Here is a 16,324-nt window from a genome sequence, read left to right as displayed (position 1 = left end):
CCTAGGAATCTGGACGACCACACACATGCACGTGATTGTGCACATGCCCAGATAAGACCAGAGAAGGTCCTACTGTCTCACCTCTGGATGACCTTGAGGCCCTGAAAAAGCAGAAAGTCAAGGCTAATGCAGAGTCGTAAAATACCAGAGCACTGAAGGCACCCAAAGAGTCCCTTGGCAAAGGATAGAAGATTTATTAGTTCAAGGCATTTAAGAAAATCTTTGTCCAGTTATTAACTGACCCCTAAGCTAAACAAGCAGACACTTCAATGGCTACACATGACAGAGACACATTTTACATAGTTGGTCCAGAAGAGTCACTAAACAAACAAATAGGGGGCGGGGAGAGACAGCAACAACAATAAACTCTGGAGAGGAAGGGGAATCTGATTTCTAGAGTTGCCACGTTCTATTATAAAAAATGTCCAGTATTCAACAATAAATTTCAAGACACACAAAGAAACAGGAAAGTATGGCTCGTATATAGTAAAAATAATAACAATCAGTAGAAACTGTCCTTGAAGATATCTAGATAATGGACTTACTAGAAAAAAGCCTTTAAATAAGTTAGCATAAATGTGTTTTTTTAATTAAATAAAATCATGCCTAAATAATTGAAGGAGGGGTTGAGATCAAGATAGTAGGGTAGGAAGATCCCGAGGGCACCTCCTCCCATGGACACAACAAAATTACAACTTCTTACATAGCAACTGCCTCTGAGAACAACCTGAAGACTAACAGAAAAGACTTTCCACAACTAAAGATGTAAGGAAGGAGCATCAGTGAGACAGGTGGTGGGGTAGGAGTTGGGGGAACAGAGATGTGATCTAGACAGGACCCACACCCCCAGCATGGCAACCTGTAAGAGGGAGGAATAGCACAACTGTGGAGGTTCTCCCCAAGGAGCAAGGGGTCTGAGCCCTGCACTGGGCTCCCCAGCCTGGGGGGTCTTGCACTGAGAAGACGAGCCCCCAGAACATCTGGCTTTGAAAACCAGTGAGGGTTATATCTGGGAGAGCCAGAGGGCTATAGAAAACTGAGACTCTGCTCTTCTAGGGCACATATAAAAACTCACTCACTTCAAGTCCCAGCACAGAGGCTGCAGTTTGAAAGGCGCCTGAATCAGACCTACTTGCTGATCTTGGAGAGCCTCCTGGGAAGACAGGAGACAGCTGGGATCCCCTCCCCTTTGGGGACTGAGACACTGGTGGCAGCCATTTTTGTGACCTTGACTCACCACGCTGACACTGGCACTGGTGGGCATCATCTGGGAATCCTGCTTCTAGCCTGTTAGTGCCAGGGGCCTGTCCTGCCCACCAGCATGCCTGCAGCAGTCACCCCCATCACCAGAAAAGGGCACACACAGCCCACCTAGAAGAATTTACTAGAAGGGCTTAGTGGTAGATTTGCATTGACAGAAGAAAAAATCAGCAAACTTGTAGACAAGTCAGTTGAACTTATCTTGTCTGTGGAATAGAAAGAAAAAAAAAAGCTATATGAGCAGACAATCAGAGACCTATGGGATGCCATTAAGCATATCAATATATGAATCATGGGAATCTGAAAGGAGAGGGAGGAGAAAGGAGCAGAAAGTCTATTTGAAGAAATAATAGTAGAAAACTTCCCAAATTTGATTTTTGAAAAACAGTTATCTGTCATCTAAGAAGATCAGCAGGATAAACTCAGAGATCCACAGCTAAACACATCATAGTCAAACCGTACCAAAAAACAAAGATAAAATGAGAATCTTGAAAGCAGGAAGAGAGAAGCAACTCACCACATACAAGTGATCTTCAATAAGATGAACAGCTGAGTCCCCATCAGAAACTGCAGAGGCCCAATAGGCACATGAAGAAATTCTCAATATTGCTAATTAACACACAGACATAGAAAACAAACAGGGTTACCAGGGTGAAGAGGGTGGGAAAGGATAAATTGGGAGTTCGAGATTTGCAGATACTGACTGGTATATATAAAATAGATAAACAAGTTTATAGCGTATAGCACAGGGAACTATATTTGATATCTTGTAGTAGCTCACGGTGAAAAAGAATATGAAAACAAATATAGGTATATTCATTTATGACTGAAACATTGTGCTGTACACCAGAAATTGACACAATATTGTAAACTGACTATACTCCAATAAAAAAAAATTGCTAATTATCATAGAGAGCCAAATAAAAACTACAATGAAGTATCACCTCACACCAGTCAGAATGGCCATCATTTAAAGGCCACAAACAATAAATGCTGGAGAGGGTGTGGAGAAAAGGGAACCCTTCTACACTGTTGGTGGGAAGGCAGTTTGGTGCAGCCATTATGGAAAACGGTATGGAGATTCCTCATAAAACTAAAAACAGACTTATCATATGATCCAGCAATCCCACTCCTGGGCATATATCTGAAGATACATGCAGCCCAATGTTCATAGCAACGCTACACAATAGCAAAGACATGTAAACAACCTAAATGTCCATCGACAGGTGACTGGATAAAGAAGCTGTGGAATATTTATACAATGGAATACAGCTATAAAAAGGAATAAAATAACACCATTTTCAGCAGCAGGGAGAGAACTGGAGATTGTCATTCTAAGTGAAGTAAGCCAGAAAGAGAAAGAAAAATACCGTATGATATCACTCATGTGTGGAATCTAAAAAAAAAGGCACAAATAAACTTATGTACAAAACAGAAGCAGACTCACAGCATAGTAAACAAACTCATGGTTACCAGGGGGAAAGGAGGTGGGAAGGGATAAACTGGGAGTTCAGGATTTGCAAATATTAACTACTATATATAAAAATAGATTAAAAAACAAATTTTTCCTGTATAGCACAAGGAATTATATTTAATAATTTGTAGTAACCTTAAATGAAAAACAATATGAAAATGAATATATGTGCATACACATATGACTGAAACATTACGCTGTACACCAGAAGTTGACACATTGTAACTGACTATACTTCAATTTAAAAAGAAAGAAAGAAAGAAAAAAGAAACTGCAGAGGCCAGCAGGCACTGGGATGACATATTTAAATGGCTGACAGAAAAAGACTGTCAACCAAAAATTCTATACCCAGAACTATTCTTCAAAACTGAAAGAGAAATTGAGACATTTCCAGGTAAATTAAAATTGAGAAAACTTGTTACTAGCAACCAAAGAAATACTAAAGGAAGGAAGTCCTTCAGGGTAAAATAAAAGGATATTAAATAGTAACTAAAATCCACATGAAGAAACAAAGAAGGTTGATAAAGGTAACTGCATAACTAAATATAAGAGACAGTATAAATGTATTTTTTGGCAACTCTTTTTTTCTCCTATCTGATTGAAAAGTCAACTGTATAAAGCAATAGTTACAAAACTGCGTTGAAGAGATTATAATGTATAAAGGTGTCATTTGTATGACAGTAGCACAAAGGAGAAAGGAGAAAATGGAACTACACTGGGGCAAAGGTTTTGCATCATATTTAAATTAGGTTGGTATTATTCTAAACTAGAATATTTTAATTTAAGAAGTGATTGTCATACCCAGAGCAACTACTGAGAAAATAACTAAAAAATGTAAGTTAAAAAGACAAGAATGGAATGAAAATGGTACACTAGATAATATCTATTTAATACAAAATGAGGCATTAGTAGAGAAATAGGGGAACAAAAAAGACATAAAACATAAAGAAAACAAATAACAAAATGGGAGATGTAAATCCTACCTTATCAGTAATTACATTAAACATCGATTAAACACCCCAATCAAAAGGCAAATATTAGAAAAATAAATTTTTTAAAGAGAGGGGATGTATGGGATTTTTTTAAGAAGTAATGAAAATGTTCTAAGATTAGATAAGTTGATGGTTGCATAACTCTGTCAATGTACTAAAAACCACTGAATTGTATTCTTTAAATGGTGTAGTCTGAGTATATTATTTATTTCAATAAAGCTATTGCTGTTTTAAAAATTATAAACAAGAAAGACAGGAAACTTCTTTAACTTGGTAAAATGTGTCTACCTACATTCTATAATGTTTAATCTAAAGTAAACACCTTATGTGTAATGACAAAACTATAAAAAATATTATAACTAAAGTCAAATATAAAATAAACATGCTTGCTATACCATGCAGTAGGGGACTAGAGATCCTAGCTAGCAATATAAAGGAAGAAAAATCTGATAAGGAATAAAAATGAAGGAAGGAAGGAAGGAAGGAAGGGAGGGAGGGAGTCATCATTGGCAGATGGTATGATTGTTTGCATAGGAAATTCAAGATAATCTGCAAACAATTGGAACCAGCAAGACACTCAGCAGAAGTTTCTGGATACAAAACTCAACAGTGTTCCCATATGCCTGCAATAATCATATAGCAAATGTAACTGAAAGAAAGTTCCCAGTCATAAAAGTAAGAAAAACTACAAGTTACTTGAGCATAAATCTAACAAAAGACGTGAGAGAACTTTATGGACAAAATTATAAAAAGTTACTAAAGGATGTAAGAAAAGAACTGGAAAAAAATGGAGAAATATAACGTGTGCATGCATGGGAAGCTTCAGTATCACACAGATGTCAGTTCTCCCCAAAATTAATCTATAAATTCATTGCAATTCCATTCTAAATCCCAATGGAGCTCTTCACAGAGCTTGACAAACTGATTCTAACATTAATCTGAAATGGTTCAGGGCAGAGAAGAGCCGAGATGAAAGAACATGGAGAAGAAACTTTCCCAACTTAAGTAAGAAGACTACTTATAAATCCACGTGAAGTTAAAATAATAGGAGAGGCACGCAGGATAGACAAACACATTAGTGACACAGACCAGAGAGCTCAGAAACAGTTCCATGTATTTTTGAGGACTTGGTACATGTCAGAGGTGGTTTTATGCATCAGCGAGGAAAGGATGTAATTATTCAACAAATGGTGTCGGGCAACTGGTATCTCTACAGGGAACATTTTTAATTGGATCCCTACCTCACCCCACACCTAAAAATAAATTCTGTATGGATCAAAAACAAAATTTTAAATTAGGATGAGGAAATACAGTTGAATCTCTTTATGGTATGGATTTAGGAAAAGATTTCCTAAACAGATAGCAAAAGATAGAGATGCTAATGGGGAAAAATTAAATTTGACTACATCAAATATTCAAATTTCTGTGTGCTAAAACCATCACAAACTTAAAGCACAGCAATGCATTTGGAGAATATAGTTGCTATAGTATAGAAACGGTATTCAGAATATATAATACACCTATAATTGAAAAAGAAAAAGACAAATAACCTGACTTTTTTAAACTGAAAAGAAAATATTAAAGAAACACAAAGAGGAAATACAAAAGAAAACTCAAAGGGCTGACAAATCTATGTTAACTATGCAACTCCACTACTAATCTGAGAAATTAGGTTTAAAACATAAGACTGAATTCTGTTTCATATGGATCATACTCTTCCCACCTCCCAAAATGTAGTTCAGTCCTCCTTGTCCAGGCAGGATCTCTCATGCTGTTGGGACTGTGAACAGGTGCAGTCACCCTGGATTGTTGTTCAATCCAGCAAAGTTAAACACCAATTCTATGACTCAGCACGTCTACTGCTAGGTTTACGTAGCCCTAGAAATCCATGCACAGCATTGATTGTGAAAAGGGAACAACAATGTTCTTCTATAGGGGAGCATTCTCAGTGTACATCATATACACATGTGATGGACATTTAACATAAATAAACTAGATCTGTGAACATCAGCACAGATAGAGCACACACGGTGGTGTTGAGTGGATTGCGCAAACTGCAGAAGGTCAAAAACAATGTATCACTTATGCAACATGTTTAAACACACAAAAGCCACTACACATTGTGTATTAACACAAGCACATATAGTTAAAATGTGAAATCATGAACAGAAAGGACTAAAGCAAAATTCATGAGCTTAACTGCCCCGAGGAATGAAAATTGGGACTAGGAGAGGGACAAAAGGACTTCAGCTTTATTAGTCATTTTAAAATTTTCTTATGTTATAATGGGATGTGGATCACTTAGAGCAAATATTAACATTCTTGAATTCAGAGAGGGTAGGTAGAAGGGAGTCCCTTCTGTTCCTCTCTCCCTCCCTCCCTCCTTTCCAATTTTTCTTTCTAATAATAAATAAATAATACTGGCCTCTCCATCCTCAAGCTCAAAGAAGAGGATGAAAAACTAAAAGCAATTTGTTTTTTTTCTAAACTCCTTCTCTTAGATATATTTTGTGTTTTTTTAAGTGAAAGCAAGTTTATTCAGAGAGATACACATTCCATACACAGAACTGTGGTCCGTCTCAGAAGGGAGAGCAGCTCTCTTACATATATTTTGGAATAAGGATAATGAGGCTTCAGAAAGCCTTCAATGAAGATGTAATACTTCAGTGGGGTTTTGATGGATGAGTAGAAGTTCCCCGCTGTGGACCAGGAAGAAAGGTGGAGGATGGACACTTCAGGTTGGGGAAAGAATGTGTGCAAAAGCTCAGGAGCCTAAAACGACTGGCATATTTATGACTGATAAGCAAAACGGGCAAGGAGGTGGAGGAAAGAAGCAGAAGTCCCCAGGGCCAGCTCCTGGAGGGACTGGCGAGTCGGGCTAAGGATCTCAGATCCGACCTCGTGGGCACTGGAGACTCAGGGTTAGTGTTCTACAAGGCAGGGCCCTTTGGCCTCTGCCTGCCATTCACCAAAACTTAGAACAAATTCCACACCGCTTGGAATGGGTTAAGCAGAGTCTGCCATTCCATTGGAGGGACCCTCCCTCTTGCCACTCTTCCTTCTTAAAGTGCCACTTTAAGAAAACATATCAGTGGGGGATATAATAGACTAGTTGGCACTGAGTGACCAGATATGAGGGGCCAGCAGCTTGCAGAAGTTGCCCACGAACACCAGCCGTCCAGTGTCTGGAGACGGCAGTGCCCAGCGGGTATTACAACCCCTCTACAAAGAAGGAAAAACTCCCTGGTCCCTTAGAAAGCTGAGCTTGGGTGCAGACCCCCACTGAGAAGAGAGGGGTGAGAGGAGCTCAGTCCTCTCTGGTTTATTGTCCAGCCAGCCCAGAGTCAGTGCCATGCTCACTTTGGGTCATTCTGTTCATCATGCTACAAGCAGCAAATGAACATGGCCAGGCTTGGATTTTTAAATCCTAACATCAAGTAAAAGTTGGGTTGTAGGCAGAGGGCAGAGCCACACTATGACTCTCACTCTTGCCTTTATGGACCCCTTCCTCCATAAAGAATATTAAAAATTCTATTTTACCACTGTGTTGGCATAAAGGTGAATATATTAATACTATATATTAAAATATTTTCTTTGGCCTAAAAGTTAATTTTTTCTTCTGAGTTTGAAAGAAATTGAAGTATCTTTATGGGCCCCCTAGAAGTATTGTGAACCGTAGGCACTGTGCCTAATGGAGAAGTCACCCCTGAAAGGAGGCACCGGGAGATTATGCAGGAGGCATCACAACAGTCACCGGGGAGGGTGCTGATGCAGTTGCCATGACGATGGGAAGGCTGGGGCAGGTGAGGGAAATGTTGGGGAGCCAGGACTGGAGTGAACACCGACAGTCCTCACAGAAGGATAAGGATGGAGGGAAGGGGAGGAAGGTGCAGAGTCCCGGCAACCAGAGAAATGCCTCTGCCTCCCCACTGTGCTCCACTCTGCCTCCCCGCCATGCTCCTCTCTGCCTCCCACATCCCATGCAATATAAATGAAGACAGAGAGAAGGAAGCTAATTGAAGCTGTTTGCAGCCTAAATGGAGCTGCTTCCTCATCCCTCCAATGGGACTGCCTTGCTTGGGAACCAGGCATCCATAACACTATTTAGGAACTGGCTCTATTCTAAGCGTGTGGCTGCTAAATGAGTTCCCGGGAGAGTCCCTTATGCCGGAGCAAGGACACAGGCATTCTGGAAGTCTGAGCCAGGGAAGGGGCAGGGAGCTGGCCCCCAGTAAGGATGTTCCTTACAGCTTCATCCATCACTGGGCATTCTGCCCAGCTGGCATCGATGTCCTGTGTACAGCCCGCGCCTCAACCAGAGCGGGGACACAATCCGGACTGCCGGATGCTGTCAGCATGTTGCTTCTCCACTGAGCTGAGCCAGCAGCTGGGGAGAGAGGGAAATGGCTCCCAATTAGGGGCTGCCTCAAGCTGTGGCAGGACGTCGGCAGGTCTCTCCAGCTACCTCTACACACACACACACACACACACACACACTCCTTTCTCCTATTCTTTCTTGGAAAGCTGGATCAGCATTCACTGGCTCGAGTTCTATTCCAAATCCCTGGGCTCATCTCCCTACACAGCAGAAAGAACACAGGGATCTAGGCTTCCTGTGTCCCAGTTCTACAAATTAACTTAATACCCCCCACAAAATAGTGTGACTTCCTTCAATCTGCTCTGCTGTCTCCCCAGTAGAAGCCCTTTGCCAAGGGAGCATTTGGGTGCCTACCTACCGATCACAGGCCAAGTCTTGAACAACCCCAGCTGTTCTTGAACTTCAGCGTGCATCAGAACCACCTGGAGAGCCTGCTGAAACAGACTGTGGGCCCCACCCTCAGAGTCTGTGACTCAGCAGGTCTGGGGTGGAGCCTGAGGACCTGCATTCCTAGCATGTCCCCAGGTGATGCTGCGCCTGCTGCTGGTTCTGGGTCCTCACTTTGAGAACCACTGCCTTCACCTGTCTTCCAACCTTATCCTCTTCTGCTTCTGACTTTCTTGACTGTCCTCCAAATCCTTTCACTTCTCCCAACTTGTCTGTTGACCTAGTCTTCCCATACAAGCCCTTGGCTCCTCTAGGCTCCAGTGGAGCCATGCCACCTGCAGCCCCCTAGCTAATGACTCTTCTGACCCAGTACTGCCCGAGGAGGATGGCCCTGCCTCTGGTTCACTTTTTAAAAACCCCTTTACATGCCTCACCTCAAATACTTGAGGGACCCTCTGTCCACACTACGTGCTCATCACACAGCCAAGCACAACCAAAGGGCACTTCTGTGTCCAGCCAGGCGGCACTCGTGTTGGTCTACCTGTAGCCTCACAACAAGCCCTATTTCATATATCAGGCACGTCACCTAAGTGACTAGTCCAAAATGCCAGCTGCATGATACAGATGAGTGTCCAGCCAGGTCTTCTGATGTCAGAGTCCCTGCTGTTCCCATTTCCTGGTGGCTGCCGCATCTGTTGGGAATGCTTTTGGCTGCAAGTAATAAAATCCTTGACTAACAGTGGCTGAAACCCATAGAGGTATATTTTCCCCATGCATTCTTATGTGTTTTCTCAAAAGTCCAGAGGTGAGGCATTGTGGGGTTGGGTCATGGGGCTCACTGACATTCAGGGTGCAGGGAGCCTCTGTAATTCTTTGACCTTGCTCTCAGGATTGCAAAATGGCAGACAACACCCAGGTGTATGACACCCCATGACTGTGTTAAAGGCAGCACATGGAGGGGTAAATGAGAGGCAGAGCTTTTCCCTGGCTTGTCAAGGAGGAAGCTCCCTCCCCCAGCAGATTTCCCCTTCCATCTCATTGGCCAGAACTAGACAGGCAGGGAAGTTCTGCTATCAAAGAAAAAAGGCAGTGATTGCTTTGGGGCAAGCAACCACGACAGTGTGCCACAGCATCCCTCAGAAGTAAATGCCCACTGGACTCTGGGAGCAGTTGGACGGCCAATACATTCAAGTCCACTGGACTTAAGACCATTAATCAACATCCTATTCGCCTTTCCATACTCAGCATCTAACACAGTAAATTCCTCCATTTAACACGTCTGATCTTCCCCAAGTGCCTGCTTTGTATCATACACCACAGCAGTCATTGAACCAGCACAGTCTGGTGGAAAGAGTGTGGGCTTTAGAACCAGAACAACTGGTCTTTGAATCCTACTGTGTGACTCTGAGAATGTCACTTCACCTCTCTGAGCCTCACTCTTGTTACTACAGAGTAGTCATGAAGACCTAGTAAGAAAAACATATAAGAGGCCCAGGACACATGGTCATTCAATGGATGAGAACTGATGATAATGACATGGAGACGGCACCAAGAGAGCACCAGATAGGGGGTAGCGAATGTATGTTTTCATCTGCAGATTTCCCATGTGGCACTGCAACAAATGGGTTGAATCTCACTGCTGGGGGGAAAGGGCTGAAGGAGTCATCGTCATTCAGAGCTTCGATTCCTCCTGAAGGCCACCATCAAAAAATACAGAATTATAATAACAAGAATGATAATCCTGGCTACCATTTATTGAATGATCACCGTGTGGCTGGTACTATGCCAGAGCTTTACAATATTAACCCTTTAATCCTCATAGAAATCCTAGGAGATGGGTACTAGCATGAACTCCATTTTTCAGTTGAACAAACTGAGGCATGGGGAGGTTACAAACTTGAACCCCAGCCCCAAGCTCGGGAGCCTGAGCTCTCACCACTGTGTCACACTGCCTCCCTAGGACAGATTGGAAGCATCTTTCCTCCTCGTGGTCTCCATATGGCAGATGCCGTTTGCTCACCTGGAGGATGTCCAGATGAAATTGTATTTGGATATATTCCCGCCAAGAGAAGCAGCAGGCAAAGCATCCTCACACACACCCCTCCCTGCACAGCCCCCCAGAGGCAGAAGATGCTCCACTCTGCACCTCCAGGGGAGTGTGAACAGAATGCCATGGGCCAAAGTGATGCCCATCGTACCCTCAGGTCTTGACAATATTTCCTTTTTATTGCTATTGGAATCCTGCATCCCCAGGCCATGCTAGCATCAGATACAAACACAGATGTGCCAGACTCAACTCCAGCCCCCAAAGGGCTCGAGGTCTAGAGGCGGATGCAGAAACTGCCAACAAAGACAGATATTTGCAAGATTGGTTGCAGAAACCCTGAGGGAGACCTCTTATTGAGCCTTGAACAGGGGATGGGCAGGGAAGTCTTCAGGGGGATGCTGAACGCTGGCAGATGAACAGAGACCAGCCAGGAGAAGCATTTAGGAGAGATAATAACAGCACCAAACACTGTGGCAGGTACTTTTCTAAACTCTACCGAAGTTACCTCACCAGGACTCAAAAACAACCCAACAGGGTAGGTACCCCAGTAATCCCCGTTTAATGGAGAGGAAACTGGGACACAAGAAGCCTAAAGAACTTGCCTGAGATCAGAGATAGTAGTGGTGGAACCAGGATCTGGTTCCAGCCTCTTGGCTCACTGCCCCTACATATGCTGAAGAGTGGTCCCTGCCGCAAGCAGTACATCCAAAGGCCAGGCGCCAACAGCAGGGACCACCCGGGGACAACCAATTAATCGTGGTGAGGCTGGAGTCAGCGGAGTGGGAATTTGTTCAGCGGTGACAGCAGCCCAATCGTGCAGCCGGTGTGAAAGCGTGGTCAGCTCTCGCCACGTCCTGGATGATTGACAGCTGAGCCAGTAGAACCCATCCCCAAGGACCTGACCCTGATGCCAACGCCACCTTTGACCCTGGCCCCAGCCTCTGTGAAACTTTCCCTGGCTAATTAGGAGAGTGGAGACTATCCAACCCACTCGGCAGGATTCTCTGTCCGTTCCTCACTCAGGGCTCTGACTCCTGCCTGGTCTGTTATCCATAATGCATTTGCACCATTTATGTATGCTCTTTATGAGATCTTTTAGTGTATGACCTCACATCACATCTGGCTGATTTGCTAAGCACTGAACCAAAATCCAGACTCGCTCAGCAAATAAATTAAGGGACAACCGTTCTCCTTGCAGGAGAATTAACCACAAAACTCTCCAAACAGAAACTCCTTTTCAATGCCAGCGCAATACAGAAACATTCTATTTTCAGATTAACCCACAAATGTTTGTTCTATTGATTTTGTTGATTTGTTTATATATACTGTCTCATTCAGCCAAAAAAAAAAAAAGAAGAAAAAGAAAAAAGGCTTGAGGCAATTTTCTAAATACATGTAACCAGATACTGAAAAATGATATGAAGTCAGGACAGAGGAAAAGCAAACACAGGAAATAGAACAGGGAGTTTTACTAAGTTCTCAAATGTCATATTCTTTACAGTCTGCTTGAGGTCAGTCACTTCTTAGGTTTGAGCTTCCTAGTAGCCAAAGCAAGAAGGACAAATGTATTCATTAGCCAGATTTCCGAGGCTTATAAAGGAAAAACAAAACAGTTGCTCAAAGAAGGAGGAGGAGAAAGAAAGAGAAGCAGAAGTAGAATGAGTACGAGGAGGAAGACGAGGAGAAGAAGCAGCAACGGCAGCACACGGTATCTGGTCCTGGATTTGTTAATCAAGCGCACATTGCATTTGGCCAAGGCTTTAGGGACATGCAGAGGGGAGCCCCAAACTCATCCTGACCTGGTCTGAGCATAATCCCCAATGTAATGCACTCAGCCAGGTAAAGACCATCCAAAGATCAGATCTTCATGCTGCCTGAAAAGGGCCCCTGCCCTGGGTCACCCTTCCTGTGTGGGCAGGACCAGCAGAGGGGATGGTGGATGCTCATCCTCCTGAGCCCAGCAAACCCAGCCCTTGGGCATCTCTCTCCCCCTGAGCTCTGATCCGATCGCACCTGAATCAGATTAGGGCTTAACAAATCCCAGCTTAGCTGAGTCTCCACCACCAACTGGTGGCCCTCCAGTTACCCACCCCTGAGAGCAGGGCTGCTTGTCTCTGAGCAAGGATGGACAGTGGTCCCCAAGACCCAAACGGGCTACCTGCCTGACCAGTGAGGTCCCTTTCCCTAGGATCCTGGAAGTTCTTACTCTTAAGATAAGAAGGAGGAGGCCATCCTCTTTTGAAGCCCTTCCAGATGCCAGCATTATGCAAAACGCTGACATCTGTCTTGCCTGAGTCTCCCTCTGATGTAGGTTAGTGTCTACAGCCCCAATATCTCCTTGGAGCCCAAGCTCTTCCAGAAGTTATTAGGAACTTGTGTGCCTCAAAGATACCTCAGACTCGATGTTTCCATGATGACCCTCACTGTAGTCTCTTCCAGCCCCCATCCAATCCTCTTCCTGTGTTTCCTGTCTCGGGGAACAGCACCATCATCCACTCGCTCAGGCCAGAACCTGACAAGTCACCCTTACCCCTCCTCCAACCTCTTTCCTATAATGAATCCACCACCAAATGCTGTCAGTTGACCTCCTAACTGGCTCTTGAAGCCCTCACTTCTCTCTCCTCCACCTTCCTTGATCAGCCTCCTCCTCTTGCGTGGACCACTCCAAGAACTTCCCAGCTCAACTCCTCACATCAGCTCTGGTTCCTCTAGCACTGCCTTCACTCTGCACAGAACAGCCTTGTCAGGACACAAAACACACCAGATCACGTCAATCCCACTTAAAAATCCCTCACTGGCTTCCCCTTGCACTTAAGACAGAGACTGCAGCCCTCAAGGTGGAGAACAAAGCTTGCCCCTGCCCACCTTCCCAGCTGCCCCTCAAATCCCACCCCTACCTAGGTCTTCTCCTCCCTCACAGACCACCTTTCCATTCCTCCACCTTGCCAGGCTGTCCCTTGTGCCCAGGACACTCATCACACCATTCTGCCCAGTCAACTCCTGATGGCCTAGCCATCTCCTCCTCCTGACCTGCCTCATGAGTCAAATCCTACCCACACTTTCCTAATTAACCTTCCTTCCTCTGGAGTTCTATATCCATCTGGGAGGATGGAAGCCTGGCAGGCTGGCTTCAGAATCTGCTCTTTGACCCCCTGACGTGATGTGTTGAGTGTCACATGAACGGTTTATAGGTTTTTATAGGAAGCTGAATAATGGCTCCCAATGATATCAGATCTTCATCCCTGGAAACCGTAAATGTCACCTTCTTTGGAAAAGAATGTTCGCTGGCATGATTAAGTCAAGGATTTTGAGATGGGCCATTATCCTAGATTATCCTGGTGGGCCTCAAATGCAATCACATGTACCCTTATAAGAGCAAGGGAGAAGGAGATCGGATACACAGGGAGAAGATGATATGAGGATGGAGCAGAGAGAGATTTAAGGATGCTGGCCTTGAAGACTGGAGTGATGTGGCCACAAGCCAAGGATGCCAGCAGCCACCAGGAACTGCAAGATGCAAGGAACAGACTTCCCCCAGAGCCTGTGGAGGGAGTGCAGCCCCAGTGATACTCTGATATCAGCCCAGTGACACTGACTTTGGACTTCTGGACTCCAAAACTGTGAGAGACTAAATGTGTGCTTTTCTAAGGCACGGAGTTTGTGGTGATTTGTTACAGCAGCTGCAGGAACCTGATACAAGGCTCTTTGGTGATGAAACTGAGGCTCAGAGAAGCAAAGTAATTTGCCCAAGATCACGCAGCTAGCGCATCCCGGTCCTCAACCTTCTCTTGGGAGAGAAAGTTGACCCCTCAAATGAAAAGCCCAAGGAGGCTGAGGTCATTGGGGGCAATGAGGCTGGGCGGCCCCCAGAGGGCGAGGGGAAACCAACCCCCACTAGGGCGACCCGAGCAAATTCCTGTCCTGCCTACACCTCCTGCTCTGGGGCCACAGAAGAGCCTGGCACATCCTCTCAACCCACTTGCAGGAGGGGACCCTGCTGAGGGGTGCATGCTCCCCAGCACAGCCCCCCTTGAGAAATTCAGCAAGAGGCGAGCAGGAGTGACCCGAAAGCTCCCGGCTTCATCACCACAGTGCTCCAGGGCCACGCAGCCTGCTTGCTAATGTCTCACTTCAGCAAGCACCCGGCCCCTGCCTCTGGCTTCCTCCTTCCCTTCCTGCCACTCCCACAGGAGGGTTGCGAAGAGGGACAGTCCTGGGGCCACGCAGAGGATGAGTCTGGTGTGGCCAGGAAAAGCGAAGTCGGGGGGACAGTGCAACAGTCCCCCACATACCACCCACAGGCTGGGTACTGTCACGTGGGACACCTCGGCAAGCCCCACAACAGCCCTGCAAGACACGTGGCCCTAGTCCCATTTTGCTGTCGGAGAAATTGAGGCTCAGAGAGGCAAAGAGCTTGGTGCAAGTTTACCCAGTTAGCAAGTGGCCAAGATGGGATTCCACCAGGTCTGCTGGTTGCGAGTCTAGCGTTGTCCCCACCCACCCCTGACTCCAGTCCTAGTCCAGGAGAGACTGCCCCTCCCCTTAATAAGGAAGGTACCTGGGTGACCAGCCTTTGCATCCTGTCTCCTCCTCTCCCCCACTCCATCTCCACCAAGACTTCCACTCTGTCTGAGTTTCCATTTATCATCCAAAAACTGAAGAGGCCGCCCAAACTAGCCCAAGCCCTCTCAAAGCACGCTCGTGCACATCAAACACAAGAATAGATGAGGAGTTGTTTTGAAAGTCAGACTGCCATGCCTGGGATTATTATTGTAAATACTGTACACTCAACTCTTGATTTCCCACACTAATTGGAGGGAGCGGTGGTGCAGATAATTAAAAATTGCATTTATGTTTGGCACCAGAACATGTTTTTGTTCTCGTCTTTAGATATGGGATGGTCTGATGTTCCAGGAATTCAGTGTGATTTCATAATCCTTCTGCAAAAGAAAGAGAGAGAGAAAGAGAGAAAGAATTCCAGACACCTGCCTTGATTAAAATCAGAAAGCCATCCCATACTCAGCCCCAGCTGGTCACCTGTCTCCACTGATAATGAAAAATGTCACCTCCATTGTCAATGCAGCCTAGCAGAGCTTCAAAATAAATGACATTAAGTCACTAAGTTTGGGGATGGTTTGTTACACAGCACTAGATAACTGACACATAGTCCTGGGAGGTCTGCAATGTCTCCAAGATTCCTGTGAATTCCTATCCACTTTGGGCTCCAACTTCTTGCTTCTTTTAATCCCACCATCTGGCCTCCATCACTGTTCCCTTTCCAGACCCAAAAGCCATCTCTTTCTCCTGATATCCTCCAAATAACTTACAAGGCTTTTGTGAATGTGACAGATTTTACTGAAGGTCTGGAGGAGGTCTGGAGGCAGGGGTTTGCAATCTCAGGATCTCAAATGACTTATATTTGGATGCTAGAAATCTCTGTTCTTAGAAAAGATTTGCTCACCCTACCGACAGCGTTCCTCCTTAGCTTCTATCTCCTGCCAATTTGCCTCCCCTCCCCGCTCCCTGATCTCTCTTCTCCAGATTCCCACACCTTCAGTGCCCATGCCTATCACGGGCTGCTAGTTTAGCTATCTGCCACTTCCAGACACTTCATCCTCTCTGAGTCTTATCTTCCGCCCTCAGAAGATTGTCAGAGTATTTTCTAAAACAAAGATTGTTTTTCTTTCCCCTAAGGGGACTCTGATGCCAGATGTTAAGCTAACAGTTGCACTCTTCAATTCTGCTAAATAAGTGAGGGAGGACACTTCAAGCTGTTTTTTCTCCTT

The sequence above is a fragment of the Vicugna pacos genome, chromosome 13 (assembly GCF_048564905.1).
Source record: "Vicugna pacos chromosome 13, VicPac4, whole genome shotgun sequence".
In the NCBI taxonomy this organism is placed as follows: Eukaryota; Metazoa; Chordata; class Mammalia; order Artiodactyla; family Camelidae; genus Vicugna; species Vicugna pacos.
The sequence above is the reverse complement of the archived record's forward strand: the minus strand, read 5'-3'. Positions refer to the sequence as shown.